The sequence below is a fragment of the Zalophus californianus genome, chromosome 2, assembly GCF_009762305.2.
Source record: "Zalophus californianus isolate mZalCal1 chromosome 2, mZalCal1.pri.v2, whole genome shotgun sequence".
NCBI lineage: Eukaryota > Metazoa > Chordata > Mammalia > Carnivora > Otariidae > Zalophus > Zalophus californianus.
Window position 1 is genome coordinate 158,101,818 of NC_045596.1, and position 10,412 is coordinate 158,112,229.

The following is a 10,412-nucleotide window of genomic DNA, read 5'->3' on the forward strand; positions in this document are numbered from 1 at the left end:
TGGGATCAGGCCCCACATCAACCCCACAAGGGCCCTACACTGGCCTCCCCATCAGGCTCCACTCAGTGCAGAGTCTGCTTGAGATTCTTTACCCCTCACTCTCCCTCTGCCCCCTGCGCTCGCTCTCTCTCTCTCAAATAAATAAATAAATAAAATCTTAAAAAAAAAAATGCACACTCTACTTGACATATCTGTTAGGACATCCAACACCATCACCCACCAGCAAGAAAGAATTCCACACGTGAACAAAGGAAACACGAGGTCCCAGGATGGCCCTGGAGACAATAAGGCTTTCATGGGGGTCTGAGAGCTTGCTTACACGTGCCGAACTGGAGACTCTACCCCAGGCACCCTCGGTGTCCTTCACATAATTCTACTCATTTCATCCTCACAACAATGTTAGGTGGTAGTACTATCATCCTTCCCGTTTTATAGATGTAAACATTAAAATACAGAGAAGTTAAATGATTTGCCCAAGGTCACACAGTACCCCAACCCCATGGTCTATGGCTCCAGAAGCCCCAGTTTAACACCCCTGGGAAGGATGGGAGGCAAGAGAGGGGAATGAAGGATACCTGCCCTCCTCCGAGGGCTCAGTGGCTCCTGCAACCCCCTCAGGCCTCTGCCGACAGCTCCATAACCATTTTTCTTGTCTCCAGCACCTAGCCTGGCCACCCCCCCCCACCCCCAATGCTTTCAAACCAATCTTTCTAGTGCTTTCTGAATAGAAACATCAAGCTTCGGATAAGAGAAGGATAAAGCAGGCTGCCTGCTTCCAGGGGCTTTTTGTCCAGGCAAGAGACAAGGCACTAAACCGTTTCCAGAGTCCGTTAACAAACTAGGTCCTGAGCCCAAACAGGCAGATGGCAAACAGGAGAACTGGGATGGAGTATGGCAGGTGAGTTCCGGGTGGCGACAGCTAGCTTCACAGTGGTGCACCCTTGAAGCACTTGAACTCAAAGCCACCAGCAGCCGTCCTGGTTTCGCTCTGTCTTGGGCCCCAAGCCCAGTTCCATCCGGGCTCCTCCTCATTAGTCTCCTTCTGGGTCAGCGTGCCTGCCGCGGGGAGAAGCAGGGGGTCTGGGATACAGGGAAGGCCCTCCCAGAGCCACCAAGCCTCCTACAGTCTGGGCACAGCCCTTGGCAACCTCCACCCACTGGGAAAGAGTTAAAACCCCAGGCTTTCTCAACACTAGCCCCCCTCACTTCAGTGCCGGCTGCCTGGACTGAGGGCTGCTGCAACCGAGCCAGAAGCCCCAGAAACTCAAGTGGCCGGAGTATTCCCAAGAGCAACCTTGTCCCCTTCTCACTACAGGCAGCTTTCCACCAGGCTCACCGACCCAAGTAGGGAAGGGGGCAGACCAGCAGGGCAGACGCCTGCTCAGGGCCAGGAGGCCTGATGTGTGGTTAAGACAGGTTTCACCGACAATGGCCCGGCCCCGAAAGGTTCTGCAAAGGCACATGCCTTGCCTTACATCACACTTCCAGGTGATGATGGAGCCCGAGCTAGGATGCCTTGTCTCCTGACCGCACTGGGCCACGCCGGCCCATCCCTATACACATGGGAAGGCAGCCCACAGCTGCCCGGACTGAGAATGAGAGTAGCTCCAAACACCCACCCACCCCAGTGACAACCAACAAGCATCTCTGCCCATGGAACAACAGAAGAGCCAGGCCCCAGCTGGGGCCACACATGTCTGTATTTTGTACAGAAAGAGGAAATCCCTACATCAATATAAGAAGGAAGCAGGTCCTAAGTAATTTATTAAAACAGCCAAAAAATATATAGACATTCCATCCCCAAACTCCCCTTTTTCCCATTATCTCAGCAGAGTGGTTAAAATGGCACGAATTGGGGTCAATCTATACTGTATAGCTACTTGTTAGTTGTGTGATCTTGGGCAAAAGGCTTAACCATCTCTCTCTATTTAATAGTTTCTGTATCTGTGAAATGGGGATAATACTACTTTGGGCCTTGGTGAGGAACGGACACAGAATAATGAGAAACTCACATAACGTGTCTAGCACAGTGTGTGGCACATAAAGACTAGCCAAGATGGGGCCCCCCCACCCCCCACCCTGTAGCTCTCTGATGTGCAGGTGAGGTACTCTGGGAGCTCCAGCTCCTGGAGAGCCAGATCAGAGGCTTTCCTGACCTCCTCTGGCTATGGACCCAGGGTCCAAGGCCACAAAATCACAGGTCTGGCTGCTATCCCCAGGTCTTGCCATCTTTCCTCCACCATCCCAAATAATTTCTAGACAAAAGTAGAAAGGGCCATTCCATCCTGCCTGCCCAGCCTCTACCCCATAAGGGAGGGGAAGGATGTCACAATGTTAACTTAGTGGTCATGGGTCTTGGCTGAGCATAGGAATGAGTTGTTCCCACAGAATTTAGCTCTGGGGGCCCTCAGCCTGCTCCCCGCTTGGCACTGGGAAAAGTTAATCCACATACAGAGCTGGCCTCAGAAATGTGACTTCTGCCCACCTCTCAGGTCCTCTAAGTTTACCAGCTTTCCCTCTAAGACCTCCTGCCATAGCATCCCCAGGTACTGTGGTCCTCTTCTCTCACTTCAGAATTTCACTGCTTATTGATTCATCCCCTCATGTCCCCCCAGGAACTAGTTGGCCAACTAAACTGTATGCCAATGAGCAAACCAGGAATTACGGCTTAGCCAAGTATGCTTCAAGACTAGCTTCTGCAGCTCTGTGCCTATGGGGGGAGGATGCCAGCAGGTGCATGAGAACAGTGCCCACTGGCCAGGGATAGACCTTAGGGCACTGGGGCTGCCTTTAGTCCAGATGCCCCCAGGACAAATATGAGTCATGGCACCGGGTTCCTGGCTTGTTCTTGGTCCCTCCCTCACAGGGTCACCTCAGTAAAATGACTCCCCTTCTGAGCCTCATCTTGGAACTCTGGACTATAACACTGATTCACTCTAAAGTTCTGAATCGAATGCCTACCCTCCAGTGGTTTTACCCCTATGTCCACCCAATCGTCCTTCCCCCATTACCACTGCCATCATCATCACTGCCACCACCATCACCACTACCACGACTACAACTACCATCATTACCCCCATCATCACCACCCTACCACAACGACCATCATCACCATCATTAGTACCACCACCATCACCACCACCACGACTACAACTACCATCATTACCCCATCACCACCACCCTACCACAACGGCCATCATCACCATCATTACTACCACCACCCTCACCACCACCATGACTAAAACTACCATCATTACCCCCATCACCACCCTACCACAATGACCATCATCACCATCATTACCCCCATCACCACCCTACCACAATGACCATCATCACCATCATTACCCCCATCACCACCCTACCACAATGACCATCATCACCATCATTACTACCACCACCACCACCACCACAACTACAACTACCATCATTACCCCCATCACCACCCTACCACAACGACCACCAGCACCATCATTACTACCACCACCACCACCACGACTACAACTACCATCATTACCTCCATCACCACCACCCTACCACAACGACCACCATCACCATCATTACTACCACCACCACCGCTACCACCATGACTACAACTACCATCATTACCCCCATCACCACCCTACCACAATGACCATCATCACCATCATTACTACCACCACCACCACCACCATGACTACAACTACCATCATTACCCCCATCACCACCCTACCACAATGACCATCATCACCATCGTTACTACCACCACCACCACCACGACTACAACTACCATCATTACCCCCATCACCACCCTACCACAACGACCACCAGCACCATCATTACTACAACCACCACCACCACCACCATGACTACAACTACCATCATTACCCCCATTATCACCACCCTACCACAACAACCATCATCACCATCATTACTACTACCACCACCACCACCACCACGACTACAACTACCATCATTACCCCCATTATCACCATCCTACCACAACGACCATCATCACCATCATTACTACCACCACCACCACCACCACGACTACAACTACCATCATTACCCCCATTATCACCACCCTACCACAACGACCATCATCACCATCATCACTACCATCACCAGTCACCGCCAAAACCACTACAACTACTACCAACCACTACCAACGCTCTCATCACTATCACTACCACTATCACCCGCTACCAACTCTATCCCCACCACCCAGTGGTGGGAAACTCAGTTTGCAGACTACACCCCAGCAGCAACAAAGGAAAGAGGCTGTTAGGCAAGAGCCAGCTCCTGGCCAAATGATAAAGTTTTCTATCAATGCCTCAATTACCTGCTTCTCCACCCTGTCCACTTACACACCCAGATCCTCTCCTTCAAGTCTTCCTGTCCACTTTCTCTGTCTTCAGTCATTTATCCTGTAGTGTAAATATAACACAGTACATTGCCTCTCCAAAAAATATTTGCATGTAAAGCTTACGTTTTAGCTGTGGCATAAGAGACTTTGACTCCCTTCAAGGATGTGAGGAATTAGAAAAGATATTTTTGATCAAGGGCTATATGCCTTGTCCTACAAGACTTTGGGATGACTGCCTTGATGTCATGTAATGAGAACTAGTTACAGTGATGAAAGAGAAAACCTAGAGAGAGTCTTGTGATTTAGAGTCCAGGAACATGATACTAAAATGCCCTGTAGATCCCACAGGGCATCCCTGACACTGCAGAGGTGACCATAACTTGAGACCCTCGATTTCTAGCCTCTAGTCTACCAGACTCCGCATGCCAGTTCCATGGCTCACCTCATAACATCCTGCTTCAGCCATTTGCTCAGCGCATTTGGGAGTGCAGGAGGTGAACTTCTCCAGGAACAACGTTCTCTTAACTGAGGCCCAGGCTCACTGTCTCCTTGAGGTAGGGCATTTCCCTGTAGTAGGAGAGCTGCTCATCGCTGAAGATGACCATCTTCAGCACAGCTGAGAGGACCTGGTCTGCTGACCAGGTTGGTCTACTGACCAACAGCCCCAGGGTGAGACAAACACCTGGTGGGACTCCCTGTTAAACACATACACCACAGGAGAGGGCTGAGTTAGCCCAGCCACACTACCCAAAGATGCTGAAGGAGTCTCCCCAACAAGCAGGGCAGGACATCAGGCAGCTGAGAAGGAGGAAGGGGAGCCTGCAGCACACAAGGACTCCAAGGTGATAAACAAGGTCTTTAGCACCTGGAGTAGACGGGACAGGTGCTGATAGGGTCCCCATGCCCCACCCCCCCACAGCCAGGTGCACTCACCAGCTGCCGCACAGAGCAACAGGTGAGGTGGTAAATGTCACCTGTATAACTAGCACAGGGACAGTGCAGCTGGATAGGGATGAAGGGGACAAGAACTGACAGCAGCCAGGCTAATGCAATGTCACTAGAGAAGCCCTGGAGGTTTCGGGCTGCTGGTGGTAGAAGGCGCCAGCCATGGCCAGATAGTACTTCAGGAGGATGAGACACAGGTGCAGGATGGAGGCAGTGAAACACATGGTGTCAAAGACCACCCAGATGCCACAGAAGCCCCCAAAGGGCTAGTAGTCAGCTGCCTGGGCTGCCACTTTCGAAGGCATCACCAACAAAGCCACCAGATGGTCCAAGATGACCAGAAGGAAAATGAGAACACTGGTGACTTTGGAACGCAGGTGGTAAAAGTTCAGGGTGGCAACACACACAAGGAGTATTTCTCAGCAAATGCAAGCAATGAAGACCCATAGGCGCCCTCCTCACCTCCCTGCCTCACTCCTGCCCTCTGCGGGACCCAGGACCTCTGGCACCGGCATGAAAACTTAATTGCAGGGAGTTCTAGAGACTCTGGAACAGGGCTGAGATGAGAGGCAAGGGTCAAGTAGTGAGGCCAGGAGAAACGCACCAGCCTTCTACCGAAAATCAGCCAAATACCCCCTGACTTCCTGCGGGGGTCTTTCTCCCTGCGCTGAAGCGGTGCCCCGGGGCAGGATCCCACCACTGGAAGAGGGGACGGGTTCCTGCATAGGGCAAAGATTGGATGTCCCAGACTTTATCTTGTGAAGGGAGCGGAGAGGTTTCGGTCAGGGTCTCCCGGGCTCCTCCCTGCGTCGGTAGAGCGCGACAGGCCACAAACAGTGACTGAGGGCCCAGTGTCTGTGCCGGTGGACGGACGTGAAGACACGAAGGATCTGGACGCAAGAAACAGGCTGGAGAGGAAAGCGTTATCTGGGACGCATGGAGGCAGGGACCGAGGCGGGGGGGGGGGGCGGGGGGAGATCTCTTACGCGAGCGGACTCGGCGGTCTACCCGGACTTCATCGCCCGACGGCTCTCCGCTCCCGGCACCTTGCGCTCCCGGCTCCGAAGCCCTGCGGCCCGGCGTCCACCCGCCGGCTTCCCCGGGGCACAGTGGTCCCTCTCACCTCCTTCCCCCAGGGGCGCCGAGCCTTTGCTCCCAGAGCCCCGAGCTCCGCTCCCTGCCTGCGTCGAGACGGTCCTAGGAAAAGCGCCAGCCAAGGGCTCGAACTGGTTCTCCCCGAGGACCAGCTGCGCGCGGGGCCGCCCACTGCGAGCCCGCGCCCCGCCCCCTCCGAGCCCCGCCCCCGGAACCCCGCCCCTCCGAGCCCGCCCCCTGAGCCCCGCCCCCTCCGAGACCCGCCCCGGAGCCCTGCCCGCTCCGAGCCTCACGTGCTACAGAGGCAGCTGGGCCGGGCAGCACCGACTTCCAAGATTTCTGAACCGCATCTCTGGAGCCTTTCCTTCTAGAAGGGTCTCCTTTTCCTTCGGCAGGCCCTTGCTGGACTCGGAAGGACGAGAAGAAATGTACTGTTGCCACAGTGGTATTTGTGAGGTGACGGAGGCATCTGTCGGGTCTGCCGCCAGAGAATCTAGTGGCAGAGAATTAGGACTATGCAAGGACTCTCACCTCAGCTCCTGTCATCCTCTCACTGTGGCCAGGATGATGCCTTCCCTTCACTGCTAATCCTGGAAACTGGTAAAGACAACTTAGATTTGAATCCATCTTAAAAAGGACCTCCCCTCACCCCCTCACTCCACCACACACCCCAAGCTCTAGCAAGTGCTTATGGTAAATAGAAAACAAAAACAAATTCAGTTCTGGTTTCTGGGATTTTCTCTTCCAGTGCTCTCATAACCAAAGGAACTTACTCCTATGAAAGCTGAAGAAAAGCTGCAGTCGGTTTACAAAAATCAAGACTGTATGTGTTTGAGTTTCATAAATGGGTAAGATGATCAGGGTGAGAGCCAACCTTTACAGTAGTTGGGATAAGAACAGAAGAAGAGAGGAAAAGTAAAAGAGAAATGCAAAAATTGGATTTACCTAGTCGAAACCTCTTTCCATCATTAAAAGGGGTTCTACACCCAATTTCCACTGTGCAGGGGTTAGGAGAAGTTTCCTCACACCATCAAGCAATTCTTGGCCACCAGCTGGGTGTCCTACAATTCAACTCAATTCTGACTCTACCTACCTGGAGGCAGCATCAGATTCCATAGGTTAAAAGCTCAGTCCAGCGAGAGTGACCTCCCTTATCCGCCACCCGGCTTCAGTTGCAATCACAAGTCCGGGTTGTCACCTGTCATTCTAAATCAGAGGTTTCCATGATACCCTTCTTGGATTTGATTAATTTGCTAGGGCAGCTCACAGAACCCAGGAAACCCTTTTACTCACTACATTATTGGTTTATTCCAAAGGATAGTGAAGGACACAAATCAACAGTCAGATGAGGAGACACATAGGGTAAGATCCTGAACAAAGGAGCTCTAGCCTCCTGGCGTTTAGGGCCCAGCATGGTGACATGTGGAAGCATTCTGGCTCCCTAACCTGCAAGCTCTCTGAACCCTATCCTTTTGGGCTTTTATGGAGGCTTCATTACTTAGGCATGATTGATTAAACCACTGGCCATTGGTGATTGTATACAGTCTTCAGGTCCGCTCCCTTCTCTAGAGATTGGGGGGTGAGGGTGTAGGGACAGAAAGTTTCAACCCTCTAATCACAAGATTAGTTCCTCTGGCATCCAACCCCCATCCTTAGGTGTTTTCCAAAAGTCATCTCATTCACATAAACTCAGGTGTGGTTGAAAGGGGCTGGTTAAGAATATCAACACTCCTTTCTACTCTCATCACTTAGGAAATTTCAAGGGTTTTAGGATCTCTGTGCCAAAAATGGGATAAAGACCGACTATGTATGTCTTCTTATACATCACAATATCACAATCATCCACTGGTAACCTTGGACAAATTATTTGCCATTTCTAAGCCTCCATTAACTCATTTGTGAAATGATCGTTCCTGTTTCATTGGAGATTAAGTACATTCAAAGAGTTTAGCACAGGATGGTAGTAGTCATGAAGATGCACTGCCCTGGCCTCTCTTCAAGGATTTGCTGCCCAGCTGCAGGGAGTGTGGTCAGCCACCAGCCAGCCAGCTTTTGACTCCTTCAGGGGCTGCCCCAGCTGCAGAAAGCTGCTCCAGCTGAGGTCACTTCCTTTCCAGGGGAATCTGGTAACTGAGGGAAAGGGGTGGCGATGGATAAAGGCCTGGCTATTTCTGCCAGACATGGGGCAGTAATGGGCAAATTCATTCTAGAATTTCCTGCCAGAGTGGCCAAGGCTTTTGGGGGCTTGCCTCGTGGATTGACTTCTTCCTCTCCCCAATCTTCTTCTTCCCTTTTCCCTTCACAGGTGTTGAGCCCTGATACCCCCAACTCTGGGTCCAGGTCTGCTTCTGGAGAATCCAGTCTGCAACACATAGTGTCTGGAAGACAGTAAGTACCCAATAAATGTTAGCTATTGCTTTTTGTTATTATTGTTGCATTAAAATAGGAGCTAGAGTCTAAGATTGGACATTCTGTTCCTGACGCATCCAACCCCTGCTTTGCAGATGCTTAGTGCTGTACTAATCATCCTTCATCATGCTAACATCATGGAATTACTCTTTGTTATAGACTGAATGTTTGTGTCCTTCCCAGAATTTCTATGTTGGAATCCTAAGCCCCAATATACTGGTACTACTAGGTGGGGCTTTTGGCAGGTAATCAGGTCATAAGGGTAGAGCCCTCATGAATGGGATTAGTGCCCTTATAAAAGAGACACCAGACAGCTCCCCTGCCCTCTTTCCATCAAGTGAGGATATAAGAAAGAAGGTGGCTATCTGCAGCCAAAAGAGGGCCCTCACCAGAACCAGACCGTTTCAGGCACTCTGATCTTGGTCTTCCAGCTTCCAGAACTGCAAGGTAATTTTTGTTGTTTCTAAGCCATCTGGTCTGTGATATGCTGTTATAGCATTCTGAACTAAGACCCTCTTCTTTAAGTACCTGCAGGGCAGGGAACCTATCTAAAACTTCCTTCTTTCCTCCACCGATTTGTTAGCTCACACCTACTAGGCACACCATGTGAATCTGTTGATTAATTTTTAACTTTCCAGGGTTAAGGACTTCAGCATGATTTTTTTTTAAAGATTTTTATTTATTTATTTGACAGAGAGAGACACAGCAAGTGAGGGAACACAAGAAGGGGGAGTGGGAGGGGGAGAAGCAGGTTTCCCACTGAGCGGGGAGCCCGAGGCGGGGCTCGATCCCAGGACGCTGGGATCATGACCTGAGCCGAAGGCAGACACCCAGGCGCCCTGCATGATATGTTTGAATAGCTAGATTTTACTCTTCCCACATGTATAAGGAAGTTTCTAGGCTACCTCATAACGTGACAACCCAGGAAGCCAGCCTACATTCATTATACTGTTCACAGGGATAGAAATCCACTAGCTGAGGTTCCATCCACACTGCAGTTCACCGGGTGCTTTTAGGGGTACCAAGTCATCTAATCACACCATTGGTTATCTTGCAAGGATTCTGAGTCTGGCTCCTTTAGAAAGTTCTGTGCAGCCCATGGCTGGGATTTGTTTTTGGTACAGATGATGTTTTTTGCTACAGAATACATGTCAAAAGAGTTACCTTCATGGTTAATATCAGCAAAAGAACAATGCCAAGACTGTCCTTGAGTTCCCTAAAAATTGGACACTGGCCAGCTGGTATCTCTTGAGAGGGGATTTTCCATCCCTAGATGTCTGTGTCATTGTAGCACTGAGAACTGAAGGAAGCTCGTCTGCCAACCCAAAGCGCTAACACACGCCACCCACCAGCCACAGGAAGGGCTTTTGGAGTTACATTGTTTTTGAAAGTCTGCTTTAAGAGTAGCCTGTTCTATAAAATAAAATAAAAAAAGAGTAGTCTGTTCTAACAGAGAGAATACTGAGTTGGAAGCCTAAATTCTCCAGCCAGCTCTGTGACCCTGGGCAGGTCACCTATGCTTCAGTGTCCTCATCTGTAAAACGGAGGCTTCGCCTCCACTTGCCAGGGCTCCGGCTCTCCTCCTGTCCGAGGTGTCTGTGATGATGTGTTGTTTCTGTGC